Source organism: Mustela putorius, unplaced genomic scaffold (assembly GCF_011764305.1).
Source record: "Mustela putorius furo isolate JIRA1106 unplaced genomic scaffold, ASM1176430v1.1 tig00003987_pilon_pilon_pilon, whole genome shotgun sequence".
Lineage (NCBI taxonomy): Eukaryota > Metazoa > Chordata > Mammalia > Carnivora > Mustelidae > Mustela > Mustela putorius.
This window is the reverse complement of record NW_025422126.1, coordinates 19,594,796-19,616,832: the sequence shown is the minus strand read 5'-3', so window position 1 is coordinate 19,616,832 and position 22,037 is coordinate 19,594,796.

The window sequence follows — 22,037 nt, the reverse complement described above, 5'->3', positions numbered from 1 at the left end:
GCTAACAAAATTCACCAGATTAGGAAAATTTTCATGGAGAATTTGTCCAACTATATCCTCTAGTCTTCTTTCTTTCTCCTCCCTCTCAGGGACTCCAATAATTCTAACATTGGAACGTTTCATGGCATCATTTATTTCCCTAATTCTGTTTTCATGGCTTCTACGCTGTTTGTTCCAGGCCTCCTCCTGATCCTTTTTGTCTATCAGTTTTTCCTCTAGATCACTAATTCTATCTTCTGCCTCAATTACCCTAGCTGTTAGAGAATTTAGATTAGATTGGAACTTATTGAGAGCATTGTTAAAATCTTCCCGGTGGCTCTCACTTCTGCCGTAATCAATTCCATTTTGTCATTAAAGGCTTTCTACAACCTAGACATTTCCTGGATAGCCTGAATTCCCTCTCCAATAAACTGTTTATGTCCATATTGAATAACTCTGATGGAGAGGGCACAGTCTCCGAATTTTTCTTCTGTTGGGCATTCCTCCTCCTAGTCATTTTGGTGAGAGATGGCTGAGGGGATGTGTAGCTGAATGTATCAACTGGGGTGCAGGCAAGGTGCAGCCTGGAACACTTCTGAGCAATCAGGAATCCTCACCAAAAAGAAAGAAAAAAGAAAAATAAAGAGAGAGAGAGAGAAAAGAGAAAAGAAAAGGAAGACCCAGACTGAATGGGCCCCAAAGATAAGATCTATAAAGTATACAAACAAAAACAGACAAACAAAAAGTCCAACAAAGTAAATGACAAGGAAAAAAAAAATTCAGCCAAAATGAACGCCAAGTATAAGATTTATATACTACCAGGACAAAAACAAATACACAGAAACACTGGCAGAAGAAAAAGATGGGAGGGTGGTTATAAATTTTCAGTGTGGGCGAGGAAGTTTATTTTGATTCTTCCTGGGTGTATCTTGATATCTTTGTTAAATGACTCAACTTTCCTGAGATAAAAGGATATTAAAACTGGTTTATATATTTGGATAGTATTGACTGGGGAAAGAGGATTACCTTGAAGCTTATTTCTATATGAATATTTAAAAAAATAGAAAAGCAAAAGAAAAACACAGGTATATATATCAAAAAGTTCATGTTAAAAGGTTATTATGGAATTTGTTGTACTGAACATCTCATTGTGATGGTAAATATGTTAAAAATTATAAAAAATTGAAAAGAAAGAGAATAATGGGAATGAATTAAAAATAAAAGTTATATCTATGAAGTAGTGGTGGTTGTCCTCTTGTGGGTTTTTTGGGGTTTGGTTTGGTTTGGTTTGGTTATTTGTTTTCTTTGGCTGGCTTTCTGGGGGAGGGACCTGCCGCATGGTTTTTCAGGCAGTCTTGCTAGAGTTGAGTCCTCCTGCTGGGCTCTGAGGAAACCGGTTTTTCAGGCCTTTGTTCTCTGGAGGCTTTTTGTTTTTTGTTTTTGTTTTTGTTTTTGTTTTTCTCCCCTTGGTGGCTTTTGGTGGTTCTTTGTAGGTTTAGAGGAAAGCGAATTGCACCCAGATCTCCCTCTCAGAGAGAAGCCAAAGTCTCTTCCCCTCTGCATGTTCCAGAGCACATAAACTCCCCCTCTGCTGCCAGCAGAGCACATCCCCAGTCACAGTCTCAGGGGTCAAAGGAACTCCTGCTTATGCCCCGGTGTTACCAAAACCGCGAGAAGTACTAGTCCAGAGAGCTGGCTTCCAGTGGCTGCCTCTACCACAGCTGTCTGGGCAGGTCCAGACTGCTGGAGAAATCCCAACCAGAGACAGTGCACTGAGATTTTCCCATTGGCTGGGGTTGGGAGTGTTCAGACTCTCGGCTGGTCCTAGAGAGTACCGCTAGCACCTGCACAGACCTCTATGAGGGGAGGGTGTGGAGGGCAACTCAGACCCTGGTAGCACAGCTTGATTGGCTAGTGATAAAGGCTGTGGTTCTAGAGAGCACCGGCTGGCATCTGGCTGGCTCATGCATAGGGACAAGCTCAGGGACCAATGCCTGACTTCTTCGCCGCACTCTCTCTGGCTCAGTGCCAGCAGTGGCCATCCTGGGTCCATGGGCTTAAGTCCATGTCCCTAATGATCCGATTCCACCAATTTCCCCTTAAGATCTTTTGTTCTTTTTGAGTGCTTTCAACTAGACTCCAAGTTAATGCTGGTCCCCAATCACAGGCTCTTGTATGGGGGTATTACTTTCCAATTGGTCCCTTCTGGTGGCTCCCTCCCACTTTTGTTTATCTTCTGATATCAGTCTGATGTTCCCACTCTGCTTTACCTGTCCATTGTGCCTTCTGCCCTCGAAGAGATCCAGAAATGTATAATTCTAATCTCAGGCTGATTTCATAGGTGACCAGAGTTCTTTGATAGGTATACAGCTCACTTTAGGGGACAGGTTGAAACAGCACCTCCTACTTCTCTGCCATCTTGACTCCACCCCTAGTTTGGCTATTCTTGATAATGATGCTATAAACATTGGGGTGCAATTATCCCTTCTAATCTGTATTGTTATATCCTTTGGGAAAATACCTAGTAGTGCATTTGTTGGATCATAGGGTAATTCTATTTTTAACTTTTGGAGGAACCTCCATACTGTTCTCCAGAGTGGCTGCACCATTTTGCATTCCCACCAATAGTGCACAAGGGTTCCCCTTTCTCCACATCCTTGTCAACACTTATTTTTCTGTGTTGTTAATTTTAGCCATTCTGACATTGTGGCTTTGATTTGTAGTTCCCTGATGGTGAGTGATGTTGAGCATCTTTTCATGTGTCTGCAGCCATCTGGATGTCTTCTTTGGACAAATGCCTTGTATTATCTTCTGCCCATTTCTTAATTGGATTCTTTGATTTTGGGGTGTTGAGTTTGATGAATTCTTTATAGATTTTGAGTACTAATCCTTTATCATATATTTCATTTGCAAATACCTTTTCTGATTTTTTAGGCTGCCTTTTAGTTTTGTTGACTGTTTCTCTTGCTGCACAGAAGCTTTTTATCTAGATGAAGTCCCAGTAGTTCATTTTTGCTTTTGTTTCTCTTGCCTCTGGAAAATTGTCTCATAAGAAGTTGCTATGGCTGAGGTTGCTGCCTGTGTTCTCCTCTAGGATTCTGATTCACACACTTAGGCCTTTCATCCATTTTGAATTTATTTTTGTGTATGGCCTAAGAAGGTGGTCCAGTTTCATTCTTCTGCATGTAGCTGTCCAGTTTTCTCAACACCATTTGTTGAAGAGACTGTCTTTTTTTCCCCTTTGGATAGTCTTTCCTGCTTTGTCAAAGATTAGTTGACCATAGAGTTGAGGGTCATTTTCTGAGTTCTCTGTTGTGTTCCATTAATCTATGTATTTGTTTTTGTGCCAGTACCATACTGTCTTGATGATTACAGTTTCTTCATAGAGCTTCAAGTCTGGGAATTGTGATGCCTCCAGCTTTGTTTAACCAATATTCTTTATTTCTATTGTAATATTTTTGATATCTAACATTTCCTCTTGATTCTTAGAATTTCTACCTTCCTATTTTGCATTAACTTCCTTATTCCTACATGTTGTTTACTTGATCTCTTTAAGCTCTTAACATATTAATCATGCTTATTTAATTATTTTATTTAATTCCAAGACCATGTCATGTCTTGCATCTGGTTCTGATGTTTGTCTTCTCTCTTCAGGCTATATTTCTTTTTCCTTTTGTCATGTCTGCTTTTGTTATTGTTGTTGTTGGAAGTTGCTGTTTTAGGTAAAAAGAACTGGGTAAATAAGCCTCTAGTGTGAGGAATTATGTTAACCTGGCAAGTATTTCAACTTTGTTTAATGTTTGTCATAGCTACAAGTACCAGAAGCTTCGAATCCTTATCTTCTTGTTTTGTCTCCTCTCTTCACTTTGGGGTTCTCGATGAACTCCTCCTCAAAGCATATCTGTACGTTGCAGTGCTTTCAGCAGTGATCCACTATTATTACACTGGAGCCCTGTCGGAATGGTAGTAAAGTGTCAGGGAGGGGATCATTCTACTATCTCATGATTAAATATCAGTCCTCCAGCAGGCCTGAGTCTTTGGCCTATGAGCTTCAGTGTTTCCTTTTGTATGGCTTTCCATCCTTTTTAGTGAGACAGGAAGGCTAGCACAAGACAGAATGTGACAAATATATTTAACCCACTGTAACAGGGCTCTGATAAAGTCTTTCCCACTGGAGGGTAGGCCTTTGTATTGGAGAAGGTTCTAGACACATTTCATAAGAATTTCTCTTTTCTTCTCTTGCCAGAGCCACAAAAGGATCTTTCTCAGATCTTCACCATGAGAACCTGATGTGGAATTTGGAAATATAGTTCTTTTAAGTACAGGGACCCCTCTATAACTACTGACTCTCACACTGGTCCACACTTAACCACAAAATTACCATTGAAATGCTCCTATAGGTTTATGGCTCTAGGAGCTTCTGCCACAGGTGGTAAAATCTTGGTCTGGAGACTCTGAATTCACCTGTCTCTCTTAATTTCAGTATGGCAGCTTGTATTGCAAATTTAGCTTTCTGCTGCATCCAAGAAGAATTATTGCTTTTCAGTTTGTCCAGCTCTTTCTTATTGTAAGGATAAGGGTAACAATTTCCATATTCCTTATATATCAGACCTGAAACCAGAAGTTAGTTCCTTTGAGTTGAATTTATCAACTCATGCTTGTCCTGTTTTCTATGTCATCCAGCTCTTTTCAAATGAATAACTTGAGCTTTAACTAAGGCTTCACTGACTGAGTTATAATGTTGTTAAGTGTTATCACTCTGTAGAGTTATTTGAATTTAACATGGCATGGAAACGTGTAATATGAAAAACAACAGATCTGTTTTCAGAAGACCAGGCTCCAGCCCTTGATGGTAGTCTGACTTTGGGTGTTAGTATTATTAAATGAATCAAATAAAGTATATGCTTAGTGTTATTAAGAAGTATCTCTTAAGCTTTTAAATTATATATTGTTAGTAATTAAATTATCATTTTAAAACTAAGTAGCTGATTCTCCTTCCTTGTCCCTCTTCCCCTCCCCTCAAATAAACAAACAAACAAATAAAATCTTAAAAATAAAAAGGAAATGGAATTGATAAGTGATAGGATTTTGCCAGATCGCACCTTTCTTTTATTTATTAAAAGGTTAAAATTGAAAGCAGTAAATATTAAATCAAGCATACTCCGTGAGGGCATTAAGTATAAAAAGGACTTTTTTGGCCACTAAACACAGTGTAGTAGAAAAAGAATCTGTATAAGCAAAATTGTAGGTATAAACAGTAGCATTTTATGTATAAACAGAAGACCAAAAAAGGGGAGTACAGTTTAAAGTAGATTTGAAAAAATTATTATTTTGTCTAATTCCTTAATGCAATGACAACAAATTCTAATTGATTCTAATTCTGAATGGGAATTTCTGGGTTTTGAGGACCAGAGGAAAAAGGGAATTTTTTTTTCATTTATTTATTTTCAGCATAAAAGGGAATTTTTTTGAAAGTCAAAGACATCTTATGAAAGTACAGTGTTCACATGAAATGTCATTGACAAAAGAAAATCTGGAAAAATTTTAAGAGTTAACAACTAAGAGGAAAATCGATAAAGATTATAATAATAGCATATATTTAAACATGAGCAAGGCAGTCTTCTAAGGGCTTTACATTATATCATTTAACCTTTGCACAGTCCTATTACATAGTGTTATTTTTCCCATTTGGTACAGAGGAATGAGGAGTTTAAGGAACTTGTTCAACTTCACACAATTGGTGAGTATCAGAACCGAGTTTTAAGCTCAGACCACTTATTTTAATTATAACCTCACAGATTATGACACTGTAGAAGTTTTTTTTTAATAATCTGAACATCAAGCATTACTATGAGCTTTTCAGAAAATTAAAACCTTTAAATATTTTTTTGAGGTTAATAGCTTTTGTGGTCATGAGGAAAAAGTCAAATGTGAAGATATAGATACCATGTTCTGTTACACTTTTTTAGAATAATTGCACAAACATACAAATATTACTTAATTCATCTTGTTCTATTATGATAAATAATTATGATAGATAATTTCTTAGTGCTTATTATAGATCATAAAAAACTCTAAGAGCTTAACATATTAGCTCTTTTTACTTTCATAACAACTCTGAAATACAGTGCAATGGTTATCCTCATTTTACAGAGACCCAGAGAGGTTGTCACCTTGGTAGTAAGGAGTTGAGATTTGAATCCAGGCTGTCCAACTTCATTTTCCTATACTTCTAGGCCCTTTGGCCTTCACTGTAAGTTTATAGAGATTCCTGGATGCCTGGGTGGCTCAGCTGGTTAAACATCAGACTCTTGATTTCAGTTCAGGTCATGATCTCAGGGTTATGGGTTCGAACCCCACATTGGGCATCACACTGAACATGGAGCCTGCTTGAGATTCCCCTTCCTTCTCCTGCTGCCCACCCCCGTTCGTGCTCTTTCTCCCCCCCAAAAAAAATAATAATAATAATAATTCCATCCTTCTTTCTAATTTTAATTATTTTATATTTTGAAACTTATAACATGAATTCACTGATGTTTCAGGTGATAGGAATTTTCTCCATCTCTCTGACACTTGTCAATATTGTTATAATACAATAAAAGTAAAGATATCCAAAACAACCACTAGCATTAGCAAAATTCTATTTAGTTAATTTGCCATGGAAAAAGTGATTTGAGTTAGTGATCTTTTTCTCACTACTTCACTGTACAGATGTAATTTCTTCATAATATTTTTAGCTAGTCATAATTTGTTTACTTCTGGTCTTATGATACTCTTCTTTGGGAATTAGACTTTTGAGATAGAACTACCAAGATTATAGTTTGCAATAGAATTAAATATATTATTAAGTAATAATTCTTTGGAAAATAAATGTATTGTTTTTACTACTTGACCATGATTTGAGCCTAGTTAACTCAAACATCGACACTTAGATGATTTAGGAAGCATTATCTAAAGTTGACTAAAAATGAAAGTATTTTTTACATTATTTACTTATTTAAGTCAACTCTACATCCATTGTGGGGCTTGAACTCTTGATGCTGAGATCAAGAGCTGCATGCTCTTCTGATTAAGCCATCCAGGCACCTCAAAGCTGAAGTATTTAGACACCATGTGTAAGTTTCAAATAAATGTGTTTCTATTTTTACTCATACATAGATATCACCTGTACATGGCACACTTGCAAATATACACAGTATGTAGGGGTGTGTGTGCATATATTTAATATCATCTAATGTGCTGCAGTGTCTATATATATATATACACACACACACATATATGATATATATCAAATATATATACATATTTCAAAGCTTTAATTTCATTCTTCAAATTCTATGCTATAATGGCAACGTGTACATAAATTATATTAAAAAAACAAACTCTTCCCTTTTTTATATGCATACCTGGTATCTAAATGTTTGATATATTGCTAAGTACCTCAATCTTCCAAAAACAATGAAACGATGAAGATTACATTGCAGTGTAATAAAGGCAATGAGAAAGAAAATGAGAAAATTTTGAATAAAAAATATCTATCCTCCTGAACATTCTTTTCAGAAATCAAAGATATGACATAAAGTAATACAACCTCTAATTGGAAAGACTTCAACTTACATATGTTCTGATACATCCTGTCTTCAAAATGAGAAGCTGGCTTCAGTTTTTAGTCAAGATAAAACAAAAGGGTTAGGATTTACCCAGCCCCTGTAACAACCAAAAGGAGAAACAAACAAATATGAAGAGAAAACAGTTTAAAAGCCTCATACGTTAGGCATCAAAGGACAGAGATCTCTGAGAGAGGAAACCAATGAGGTAAGCCCTATTGTAGCCCAAGTTACTGCCTAGAAAGTGAATCCAAACATCTATCTAGAGAGGAGAGCCCAAACAGACCACATAAGTCTGCCAAAGTGAAGGAAAGAGAGGCTGGAATCCATGGAGGCCAAGATGGCAGCAGGTCACAGAGTGAAGTGTCAAACAGGAGAGAGCAGCCAAAATAGAGCACTCCAAAGATCTGAAGACCCCTCATATACACACCTTTAAGTCTTCAGTTCATTACTTATCTGTGCATGTATGAAGAAGTCAAGAAATAGAAACACCCAAAAAGATCAGAGAATGAAATCCCTGAAGCTCACAATAGGCCATAAATTGTTCATATTCCTATTAGCCAGTGTGAAATGTATACTAATTCATCATTACCAGGCAATTAATTACCAGGGTATTGCCTCAAAATAGGGCAAAATTAGCGTAAGATAAATGCTGTTTTGGTTTCACTTAACAAAGCATATGATTAAAACTTTAAAGGATTAAACTGTTGCCATGTCGCTTAACTATATGCCACAAAAATACTCAATAATATTTAAATGAAATTTATAAAAAGTCTAGTACTCAGTTGGTAAAATTCAGAGTGTATCACATCTAACAAAAATAACTAGGCATGCAAAGAGATCCAGCAATAGTAGAAAGACCCAAATCCAACTTCTTGAGATAAAAGAATATGTCTGCAGTAAAAGCTACTCTTAATGAAATAAAAGCAGACAAAATACTCAAAAGAATAGTGAACTTGAAGACATAGTAATGAAAACTACAGTTAACCCTTGAACAATGCAGGGATTAGAGGCACCAACACTTTCAAAGTCAAAAATCCACTTATAACTTTTGACTCCCTCAAATGGTAACCACTTATACCCTACTGTTGGCCAGAAGTCTTACCAATAGCATAAATAGTTGACCAACACATATTTTACATGTCACATGTGTTATATACTGTATTCTTACATAAAATAAGAGAAAAATGTCAAAATCACAAGAAAAATACATTTATAGTACTGTACTGTATTTATTTTAAAAATATCTGATTATAACTGGACCCTCTCAGTTCAAGTCCCTATTGTTCAAGACTCAACTGTATTTGGGATGCCTGGGTGGCTCAGTGGGTTAAATGTCTGCCCTTGGCTCAGGTCATGATCCCAGGGTCCTTGGATCAAGCCCTGCGTCAGGCTCTATGCTCATCAGGGAGCCTGCTTCCTCCTCTCTCTCTGCCTGCCTCTCTGCCTACTTGTGATCTCTGTCTGTCAAATAAATAAAGAAAATCTTAAAAAAAAAAAAAGGCTCAACTGTATTTAAAATAAAACATAGGTGGAAAAAAAAACAAACATAAAATAAAATATAGGTGGGAAGAGAGTCTGCAAAATAAAATAAACAGCATCAGTGAACTTAAGGACAACTTGAAACAGTATCAAATAAGGGTAAATTGAATCCAAAGGTAGGAAGGGCAATGGATTTTGAGAAGGTATTTTAAGAATTATATCTTGAATTTTTCAAAATTTGAGGAAACTATAAATCCACAGAAGTTCAATGAGTCCCCATAATAAGGAAAACAACATAAAGAAAAACAAATCAAGGCAGTTAACAGAGTTAATTAAATCCATTTAATTAAATAAAGTTGATTTAACTTGAAAAGCAATCTGAGAAGAAAGACAAATCACCTAGGATAACAGAAATAAGAATTATAGTACACTTCTTTGTGGAGACATCAAAAGCCAGAAGAGGAGTGTCATCTTTGAATTTTGAAAGGAAAAACATTTAAATCTAATATTGTATATTCATCAAGAATATATGAAATGAAATAAAAATGAAATGTGGAATAAGGATTTTTTAAAAAATGAATGTTTATAAAAATAAAAAATTATTAAAAAAAAAAAAAATATCAAAAAAAAAAAAAAAAAAAAATGAAATGTTTTTTTAAAAAAAAGTGGAATAAAGATTTTTTTTTTTGAAAAAACCTCTGCTTTGGTTGTTTCACTCCAAGGCTTCTCTTTTCATTAAGGTGCCTCTGAAAAATTGCTATTTCAGCTTTTCTCCTTGCTTTTTAAAAAAATCTTTATTGCAATGTAAATCACATACTGTAAAATCCACCCAATTAAAGTGTACAATTAAATGGTTTTAGTATATTTACAGAGTTGTAAAAACATCATTACAATCTAAGTTTAGAGCATTTTCTTACCCCCTTCCCAAAAAAACTTTATTTCCATCCCTCCTCAGCCCCCTAACCCAGTCCTAGGCAGCCCCTAAGCTGATTTCTTTCTCTATATATTTGCCCACTGTAGACATTTCATATAAAGGGAATCATAAAACACATAGTCTTTTATGACTGGCTTCTTTAACTTAGCATGATGTTTTCAAGGTTAATACATGCTGTAGCATGTATTATTACTTCATTCCTTTTTATCGCAAAATAATATATCATTGTATAGTGTGTAACACATTGTATTTATTCATTTATCAGTTGATGGACATTTGGCTTGTTTCCATTCTTTGGCTGTTGTGAATAATGCTGTATGAATATCTGCGTATGAGATTTTGTGAAGATATATGTTGTTATTTCTGTTAAGTGTATGTCTAAAAGTGGAATTACTGTGTCATATTACAACACAATTTTTAACATTTGAGGAAATGCCAAAATGTTTCCAAAGTGGCTATACCATTTTACATTCCCATAAGCAATGTAGAAGGGTTCCAATTTTTCTATATCCTTGGCAACATTTGTTGTTCTTTTTTCTTTTTTATTATAGCCATCACAGTGGGTATGAAGTGTTAGCTCACTGTGTTTTAGATTTGCATTTACCTAATGGCTAATAATGTTGCACATCTTTTTATGTGCTTTTTGACCATTTATGTATCTTCTTTGGAGAAATAGAATAATAAATCCTATACCTACTTTATAATTGTAATATTTGTCTCTGTATTATTAAGTAGTAAGTATTCTTTATATATTCTGAAACCGGTTCTTTATCAGATATATAATCTGCAAATATTTCCTCTAGAGATTGTTTTGCTTATTTCTGGATTATGTCAATTTAGCACAAAAGTTTTAATTTGAATATAATGTGATTTATCTATTTTTTTGTTTATACTTTTTGATGCCATTCTAGAAGACCATTACCTAATCCAAGACACGGAGATTTACTCCCATGTTTTAAGTTTTAGTTTCAGCTCTTAAATGTAGGCCTGCTACCCACTTTTTTTAGCTTTTGTGTATAGGGTGAGGGAGGTAAGGGCCTATATCTAGTTGTCCTAGTATCATTTGTTGAAAAGGCTATTCTTTCTCCATTGAATTTTCTTGACATCCCTATAAAAAGATCATATTACCATAAATGTAAGGGTCTATTTATGGACTGTCAATCCTATGCTTAAATCCTATGCTTAAAAATTTATGCAGAAGAATATAGCTTGGATGTTGATTTGGATTTTGACACAGTTTGAATCTGTAAGTCATTTTGGGAATATTGCCATCTTAATAATATCAGGTCTTCAATTGTGAATAGAGGATATCTTTCCGTTTATTTATGTATTCATTAGGTTTTTTTTTTTTTAAAGATTTTATTTATTTATTTGAAAGAGAAAAAGAAGAGTGAGAGAGAGAGCACACAAGAAGGGGGAGGGTCAAAGGGAGAAGCAGACTTCCAGCTAAGTACTGAGTCTGATGCAAGCCTCCATCCTGGGACTCTGGGATCATGACCTGAGCCAAAGGCAGACTGACTGAGCCACCCAGGTGCCCCTTCATTAAGTTCTTTCAACAATGTTTTATTGTTTTTGATGTATAAATATTGCAATTTTGTTAAATTTATACCTAAATATGTTTGCTTTTGGAAGATTTTGCAAATGCAGTTGTTTTTTAAATTTTGTTTTGGAATGATCACTGCTAGTGTAGAGAAATACAATTGATACTTGTATAATAATCCTGTGTCCTGCAAACTTACTCTTTTATTGATCTAATAGTTTTTAGTGACTTCTTAATGATTATGATTTCTTATGTATAAGATCATATCATGTATGAATAGAGATATTTTACTTTTTCCTTTTCAATCTAGATGTCTTTGTCTTTATCTTGACCTAATTGCCCTTATGCTCTTCAACGTGATGTTCAGTAGAAGTGGTAGGAGGATATCCTAGTCTTGTTCTTGGTCTTAAGGTGAAGTCATTCATTCACCATAGAAAATATTATTCACTGTAGGACTTTCACATATACTCTGTGTCACTTTGAGGCAGTTCCCTTCTACTCCTACTTGTTAGTGCAGTGTTTTCATCATGAAAGGATGTTGTATTTTGTTCCTTGTGCTTTTGGTCATATCCAAGAAATCATAGTCAAATCCATTATTGTAAAGTTTTCCCCCCATTATTGCTTTGTTTCTTTCATTTATAATATTATTTGAGTCCTTTCTTTTTTTTCTCTTGGTTAGTCTAACTGAAGACTTGTCGATTCTGTTTATCTTTTCAAAAAATTATCTCTTAGTGTCCTTATTTTTTTCCTATGGGTTTCCTAGTATTGATGTCATTTATCTCTAATCTGATTTTTATTATTTCCTTTCTTCTTCTAACTTTGGGCCTGGCTTTCCTTCTTTTTCTAGTTTTGAGTTTAAAGTTAGGTTATTTGAAATCTTTTTTTATAATGCAGGTATTTATCACTATAAACTTTTTATAAATACCTTCTCATAAGTTTTAAAATGTTGTGTTTCCATTTTTATTTTGTCTCAAAATAATTTTTGATTTCCATTTTCATTTGTTCTTTGATCCATGGGTTGTTCAAGAGTGTTTTTTAAAAAACTGGAGTATAGTTCACATATAATATTAAATTAGTTTCAGGTGCACAACCTAGTGATTTAATAATTATATACACTACAAAATGCCCATTATGATAACTATATTACAATATTCTGACTGTGTTACTTATGCTGACTTTCCATCCCAATGACTTATTTTATCACTAGACATTTGTACTTCTTAATCCTCTTCACCCATTTGTTCACCTCTTCAATCCCTTCCCTTTGGCAACCACCAGTTCTCTATATTTATGGATCTATTTCTCTCTTTGTTAATGTTGTAGTTCGTTCATTTTTTTTTTTCAATTCTACAATTAAGTGAAGTCCTATGGTATTTGTCTTTCTCTGTCTGGCTTATGTCACTTAGCATAATACCCTCTAGGTCTATCTCTGTTGTCACAATATCAAAATCTTTCTTTCTCATGGCTGAGATGTGTATATATCACATCTTCTTTATCCGCTCCCCTATCAGTAGATGCTATCCATTTCCATAACTTAGCTTTTGTAAATAATGGTGCAATAAAGATAGGGGTAAATATATTATTTTTTATTTACTATTTCATTTTCTTCAGATGCTCAGACATGGAACTACTAGATCATATGGTACTTCTAGTTTTACTTTTTTGAAGAACTTCCATACTGTTTTCCACAATCATTGCAACAACTGATATTTTCACCAACAGTGCATCTGGGTTCCCTTTTCTCCACATCTTTGTCAACACTTTTTTAGCCACTCTGAGAGGTGTGAGGTAATATCTCATTGTGGCTTTGATTTGCATTTCCCTATTGATTAGTTATGCTGAACATCTATTCATGTGTTTGTTGATCATCTTTATGTCTTTGGAAAGATGTCTATCCAGGTTCTCTTTACATTTTTTCAGTTGGATTGTTTGGGAGTTTTTTTGGTATCCAGTTGCATGAGTTCTTTATATATTTTAGATATTAACTCCCTTTCAGATACATTATTTGCAAAATTTTTCCCATTCAGTAAATTGCCTTTTCATCTTTTGATGGTTTCCTTTGCTGTGCAAAACTTTTTTAATTTAATGTGGTCCCAATAGTTTATTTTGCTTTTCTTGCCCTTACCAGAGGAGACAGATCCAGAAAAATATTGCTAAGGTTGATGTCCAAGAGGTTACCACCTGTGTTTTCTTGTTGAAGTTAATAGTTTCATGCTTCTATATGTAGGTCTTTATTCTATTTGAAGTTTATGTTTGTATATAGTTAAGAAAGTGCTTTATTTTAATTCTTTTGCATATAGCTGTCCAATTTTTCCAACACAATTTATTGAAGACTGTCTCTTCTCGATTATATATTTTTGCCTCCTTTGTCATAGATTAATTGACCATTTATTTTGCATGGGTCTTTTTTTCTAGGATCTCAGTTCTGTTCTACTGGTCATTGTTGTCTGTATTTTTGTATGTGCTGTGTGTTTTTTAATTTCCATATATTTGTGAATTTTTCCATTTTCATCCTTTTATTGATTTGCAGTTTTATATCATGTGGTCAGATAATATACTTGATATAATTTTAATCTTTTTCAGTTTATTAAGAGTAACTGGTGGTCCAACATATCATCAAACCTGAAGAATTTTCTGTTCATACCCAAGAAGAATTTGTATTTTGGTGCTGTTGAAATGAATGTCTGTATATGTTTAGTATGTCCTTTTTGTGTATAGTGTTATTCAAGTTCTATATTTCCTTATTAATTTTCTGTCTGGATGACATATCTAATGTTGAAAGTGGAGTACTTAAGTCTACTACTATTATTGTATTGCTGTCTATTTCCCCCTCCAGTTCTATTAATTTTTGCTTTAATATCTAGGTGCACCAATGTTGGGTGCATATATATATATATTCATTTCTCATATCTTCTTGAGGAATTAACTCATTTATCACTATATGATGACCTTCTATATCTCTTGAGACCAATTTTGACTGAAAGTCGATTTTATCTGATATATGAATAACTACTTCTACTCTCTTTTGATTATTATTTACATGGGACAACATTTTTCCAATCCCTTCACTTTCAGTCTACATGTGTCCCTAAAGCTAAAGTGACTCTTGTAGTCAGCATATTGTTGACTCTTGTTTTTTATCCATCACACACTCTGTGACTTCATTGGAAAATTTAATCCATTTGCATTTAAACTAAGCATTAATAGGTAAGAACTTATTATTTCCATTTTGTTAATTGTTCTCTGACTTTCTGTAGTTCCTTTATTCCCTGCCTCCTTGCTTCCAGTCTTCCTTTGTGATTTACTTTTTGTAGTGGTATTTTTTTTTTTTGCTGTGTTATTTTTTTAATTTTTTATTTTTTCAGCATAACAGTATTCATTATTTTTGCACCACAACCAGTGCTCCATGCAATCCGTGTTGTAGTGGTACCTTTTTAATTTCTCTCTCTTTATGTTTTGTGTATCTACTACTAAATTGTGTGTGTGTGTGTGTGTTAGTGTTTACCATCAGGCTTACATATGACCTTATAATATTTTGTTTTGAGATAATAGCAAGATAACTTCAATTGCACACAGAAACTATATACTTTTACTAATCTCCCCCACATTCTATACTATCAGTATGATAACTTACATATTTTATATTGTGCATCCATTAACAAATGATTGTATCTATAGTTATATTTAATACTATTCTATTTAGCTTTTATGCCAGAGGTAAGAATGATTTACACACCATTAGAGTATTATAGTATTCTGAATTTGAGTATACATTTACGTTTAAAAGTGAGTTTTATACTTTTATAAACAACCAAATGGGGCTGTAGCCTTGCCCACATGGGATGGCATTGTTTGCAGGTCTGTAACTGAGATTCTTGGGCATGAGCCTGCCCCCTCAAAATGATCCTCCTTCAATTTGAACACCATCAGGATTTCACAGTTTCCTATCTGGAACCCAGATTTCCCACATAGACACAATTTTTTTTTTTTCCCTATGGATGGCTGTCAAAATACTGTGGCTGGGGGCAATACAAGTGGGGACCTCTTATTCTGTCATCTTGCTGACATCACTCCTCCATAATCACTTTAAACTACAATAGTCTACACTAAACTACAATTAGGAAGAGAGCACTAGGTTGGATACTTTTTAAAAGTAGAAAACTATTCTATATATTCCCTTCAAGAAGCATAGTTTAAAATGCAAAAACCTTAAATATATCAAAATTAGAAGAACAGAAAAAATATACCAGAAAAACACTAATCAAAGTAAAGCTGGATTTCAGGTCAAAGAAAATTACCAGAGATAGAGATGGCCAGTTTACAATGATAAAGTGGTCAATTCATTAAGTGGACATACCAACATTAAACATTCACATATCTAATAACAAAACTCTAAATTAATTTTAAAAATGACAGATCATAAGAAGAAATAGACAAATCCACAGTTATACACCTACACACAGAGTGTCGAGATACCTAAAGTAAAAAATTATAAAAATAAAAAAGGAAATAAAAATATCCATAAGTCCAATTGGAAATTTCAAGTCTTCTTATAATAATTGGTAGAAGTAGGACATCACTAAAGATATAGAACAGCTGAGCAACATTATTAATCAAATTAACCTACTTGATATTTATAGAATTCCCCACCCAACAAATGCAAAAATGACCTTTTTTATCAGGTAGATCTAGAGAATTTACCAAAATAAATTATATTATAAAATATTTTCTGCATCATAAAATAAGTGTCAATTAACTTGAGAGATTTAGCATCATACAAAATATATCAGTGATCAAAAAGGAAACGATCTCTTTGGCCTAAGTTAGGTAAAGTTGAGTTTCTGTCACTTTCACCCAAAAAATTTCAGAATAATAAAGTGCCACACAAGGTGTCTCTATCTGAGCTAGATTGGAATATAGGCTTGTCATTTCCCAACAGCTTACATGTCCCTGAGATTACAAATGTTTGATAGTGTTAATTTAGTTTTCTTATATTTGATCTTCCCATCTCAACCTGATTTTTTTCTTAATTATTTTTCAAGTTTTTGAATATTAACAATATTCTATCCAAAGTTCAATGTGGGAAGAATTAAGAGAATGTCTTTCTCAGTGTTGTGGTGCTGGAAGTCATATTAATGTCATTTTTAACTAATGTCATAATGTTCCTTCTATCTCATACCCTGAGAGAAGAAAGCAGATATTGTGTAAGTTAATGGTTCCCAATTTATAGAATAGTGAACTTCATACTTGAAAGAATTGAATTAAAGCTGTGGATCCTCCACAACAATGGTTGGGCATACACACAGAACAACACATCATTTTGCAGAATTTCATGGATTCCAAGTTAAGAATCTCTCTTATAAGCAGAAAGCCTTTTTAATTCAAAATGATTTTATCATCCATTATTTTATTTTTATAATTTATTCTTTTTGACAAAATATAATACCATAGCTACTAGGAATTAAGAAATATTTTAATATTTTAGTTTAATTGTTTATATGATGCCTACATCAATTTTCAAAATACTAAAAGTGTAAGTCCACACCATTTTACTTATTCACCTATTGATCTTACAATGTACATAAATGGATTCTCTGCTCTAACTCAATGGCTTTATCAGATGTCATTGTGCTACAGTGAACCAATGAATCACTGTTATTCACCTCTTTCGGATTTCCCTGTATTTCTAAAATACTGAGTTACAGACTATAGAAACCTTGCTGATTGCCATGCTTACCATTATAAAATGAAACCAAACATTTTTGATGAGCATCAAAAAGAAAAGCCAGATAGGATCAGCTGAACATTGTGTACAAAACTGCACACACAAATAATAATTTCCACTATGTATACCAGGCTTCAGTATAAAAGAGGAAAATTACAAGAATAGCCTTTTCCCATTTTCATACATGTTTAGTAAGATTTGCTCATTTGACTGTCATAACAGCCCTATAAAGAATACAGAGGTATAATATTATTATCGTTGTTTTATTTAAAAAGTAACAGAGTTCCAAGAAAGCCAATTAGTTTCCACTTCAATTATGTAGCTATGGTTTGCTCATATAAGCCCTAGTCATAAACAGTAAAATTTGAAACAAAAAGCATTTATAAATCTGAATTTTATTTGCTGCTACTTAGATGACATAAAGAATGGCTCAAAAAAGAACCCAAACAGAATTTAGGACATAGAGATCCTTAGGTTATTCTTAAACAACAAATAAAGCAGAATGCTCTCAGTAGAAAAGCATATAGACACAATTTTTTATCAAATAAACTATCTTCTCAAAGTTATCCGTCTTTTTACTATCATTTGCAGCAAGGGAGTCTTGGCACATCTGCGAAACCATGAAATAAACCCACAGATATAAAATTTAATGAGAAATCAAATAACATAAACCAATCTCATAAAAAAGACATGAGGAAATGAAATAAAAAACAGCCGAGAAAAAAATCTGACTTTAGTACTCTTGATGCTTTGCCAGTTCACAGCCTGCTATAAAAAATCACTATTATTAATGGATACAGGAGCAAAATATTTGGGAATGGAAGGAGAGATTGCCACAGTTATTATTTTTGATGAATTGATTATATAATTTATGACTAAGGAAATGTGGAAATGCCATCATCATGTAAAGATTGTCAGATTTTCAATTACTTTTTATATAATATATTTCATTACTGAAAGTAAAATGCAATGTAGTAATGATACAAATTCTGACTAAAAGGATGCTTCATGTGATGTATCAGAGAAGCTTCTAGTATACAGTCAGATAGCTTGAGTATGTATCTCAACTTTTTAGCTGATTAACCCTGGTATGATCTCAGCCAGGTCGTTTCATCTTTCTGGCTCCGTCTGGTATCTAAATGAAGAAGCTACTACTAACAAATTAAACAGGGCAATAGTAAAAAATTAGGAGGCAAAATATGAAAAGTACCTTGAAGAAGTATTTCAAAGAAATATAGTACAAGTTTTAATTGTACGTGAGAGTAATGAGATAATGATGGTGATGAATATTTATTGAGAAATTACCATGCTATCTGTGTTAAGTATTGGATAATATCATCAGATATTCTGGAGAAGGGAAGATATCAAAATATATGTATATGCAATTTACAGAACATTCATTCAATTTACAGCACAGAAACAAATATTGTTATATCATTTTAAAGTAAGGCTCTGATTACATGAGCACTAGAAATTTTGTCCTCATTATAAAAGTAATAATTATCCCTTTTCACAACTTAAAAATATATAAAGATATTCTGAAAAGAAAAAGTATCTGAAATACTGAAACATAACCCTTATGAACATATTTCCAAAAAGTTATTAATGTGATTATATACACATCCATTTCAAAGTCAAATAACATTAAAAGTCTTCCAGGGAATAGCAGTCATCAGGTCCAGATAGAACTTTCTATCACCCCAGTTTTGATCTTTTCAATCACCTTTAATACATTCATATATTTTTTCTCTGCAATTTATTTCCACATATCTAGATAATAAGATGTATGGTATTTGTTGATTTATCAGTATATTATATATTGGTTTCATTTCATTTTATATCAGAATTTAAGTATTTTATACTTACCTTCCCCATCCTTCTTCTTTTCCATACCCTGTGGTTCTTGGTTTTCCACTGCCATAAAAAAATTATCACAAACTGAGTGTCTTAAAAAGCACAAATTTGTCATTTCACGGTTCTGTGAGTCAAAAGTCTGGCAGATCAGCTAGTTTCTTTGTTCTGAGTCCCTAGAGGTCCAAAGAAGATGTGAGTCAGCCTGAGCTCCTATCTGGAGGCTCTTGAGGAGAAACCATTTTCTTTCAGGCCCATTTAGGTAGTTTATAAACTCAGCTCCTTTAGCTGTAATCTGAGGTCATCATTTCTCTCTGGGATGTTAATTGGAGCTGTTCTTAACTTCTCAGTGCTTCTTCTCCCCAGTCCTTGCACATGGCCCCCTACATCTCAGAACCAGGAAAACAAGGGTGTCAACATCAGGAGGTAGGGTTGCCACAGAATGTGGCAGCCACAGACCACCACCCAGCCCCCAGTGCTTCACTGTGCTCCCACATGCAAATGATTTACATGCTCCCAAAGTTCTTTACAGACTCACCCCACTTAGGGCATTGCTCGAAGTCCATGATCTTGTATAGAACATGTCCATGTTCAGATGAGGCTTCTGGGTGTTATTCAGGAGGCACAGCTCTTAGGATACAATTCCTCTCCACCTGTAGGTCTGTGAAACTAAAGAAAAAAAAAAATTAACTTCCTAACACACCTAATAAATGTTAGTGAGAGAAGCAAAGGATAACAGCTTTAGGTGTTTGTTGTTGTTGTTGTTGTTGTTATTGCTGTTGTTGTTGTTGTTTTTGGATTTTGGTTTTTTTGATTCAAAATAGAGAAAAAATAATATTGAAAAGGGATCACTGGTCCATAGCAGTTCTGGCATCCAGTGAAGCAAACTCCATAGTTCCTTGATTAGGTTTCAAAGTCTGGGAATAATCCTTCCTGGCTTCCAGCTCTGTTTGAAAGGCTGTTGTTGTGCTCTCTGAGCCAAATTTCCTTTTTAAATGAAAGATGGTATGTGTTTGCAGAGGAATTTTATCAGGCTGATAATCGTTTCCAGTAGAATTTGGGGGCTTCAGGAATCTTTCCTCATGTTGCACCCTTTCTGTCCCTGTCAGTCCAAGCTGGCAGTTTTTGCTGAAGCAAATTGCTCAAAAATTTTGTAGGTCTCCCACACATATTCACTTAGCTTTCCTCCATTAGGCAAAAACCACACCTACATTTGTTTTTTTGTTTGTTTGTTTGTTTTTATTTTTTTTTAATTTTTTATAAACATATATTTTTATCCCCAGGGGTACAGGTCTGTGAATCCTACATTTGTTTTTTAGGTAGCATCTCTATTTTTGACTTCTGCTGGGATGGCTGGAGGACAATGCCCTTAAGCTTGCTAGAGGTGCTATAGCTTGATTGAGAAAATCTGAGATACAGACTCAGTCTTCTGAAAGAGCCCTTAATGTGACTATTCTGGCCTTTTTATCTTTTTTGAGGTTTTAGCAAAATGCTGTGTGCAGTTACCATCCCATGCTTTCCTAACAACAAATCTCTTCATGTTGGCATCTTTTTCCATCTGGAAAGACTGAGAATTTTCAAGACTATTGACTCCTACCTTCTTTTTTGTTTAATCGTCTTCCTTCTATTTATTTCTCTCCTTTTCTATTTTACTATAAGCATCAAGGAGAAACTAGGTATCACCTTCAACAACATTCTTGGCAATCTCCTTAACTGTATAACCAAATATATCATGTAAATGTCCCAATTCTCATTTAACTGCAGGAAACAATTTGGCTTCGCTTTCTGCTGCCATATAACAAGGATTTCCCCCCATTCCTTAGATTTCCAATAATCTATCCCTCACTTCCTTCTGAGCCTGCCCTCGCACTGCAAATTCCTCTAAGTCTAGATTTCTACTAGAAATCTGTTTAAAGCAATCCAGGTTTTCTATCATGCTCCCTCAAATTCTTTCAGCCTCAGTTTATTGCTCAGTTCCAAACTCATGCACATTTCAGGGTCTTTGTACCATAGCAACTCACTTCTGATACCAAAATCGGTTTCTTGTTTTATCCTCGTGCTTAGCAAATTATCACAGACTTAGGAACTTAAAACACATTAATTTTTTAAAAAATTTTTAAAGATTTTATCCATTTATTTGAGAGAAAGAGAGAGAGCAAGAGAGAGCATGAGTAGGGAGAAGCAGACTCCCTGCTGAGCAGGGAGCTTGATGCAGGACTCAATCCTGGGACTCCAGGATTGTGACCCGATTTTTTTAGAAAATTAATTTTTTTAGAAAATGAATTTTAGAATTCTTTTTACCCTTTCCTTTCCTATTTTAAAAAAAAAATAAGATTTCATAAAGATAGAGCAGTCTCCTGGTTCCTTTAGCAATCCTGTTCTTGTCCAGTGCACTGTGGTCTCACTCTAACACAGACCAAACATCTATGAATTTCTGGTCTGTGACTCATGTAACTCTTATCATTGGGCCTGGCATAGTCTAGTAGTATTTGCTTCTGAGGCATCTCAGCTTATTTACCACCCTCAGGCTTTACTCCTGGAAAAAGAACATAAAATATTTTGCCTTTGGTATCCTTGTTTTTGTGCCTTTCTTCCTTTTCCTAAAGCAGACACTTAACTGACTGAGCCACTCAGGTGCCCAGCAATACATATTTATTATTTCACAATTTCCATGGGTTCCTGGGATGTCTCAGCTGGGTCATCCTCTTAAAATCTCATTAAGACTGCGGTCAACTTATCAGTCAAAGTGCCTTTGGCTTTTGGGCATTGACTGCTGTGAATTCTTAAACTAAAAAAAATTGCCAGAGCACTACATGAATCCATGTAGTGTCACTATTTATGATGTTATGTTATTGGTATTAAACCTCTTGATCTGAATGACTTGGAATTAAAGCAAATTGGTTTTGTTTTGTTTTGTTT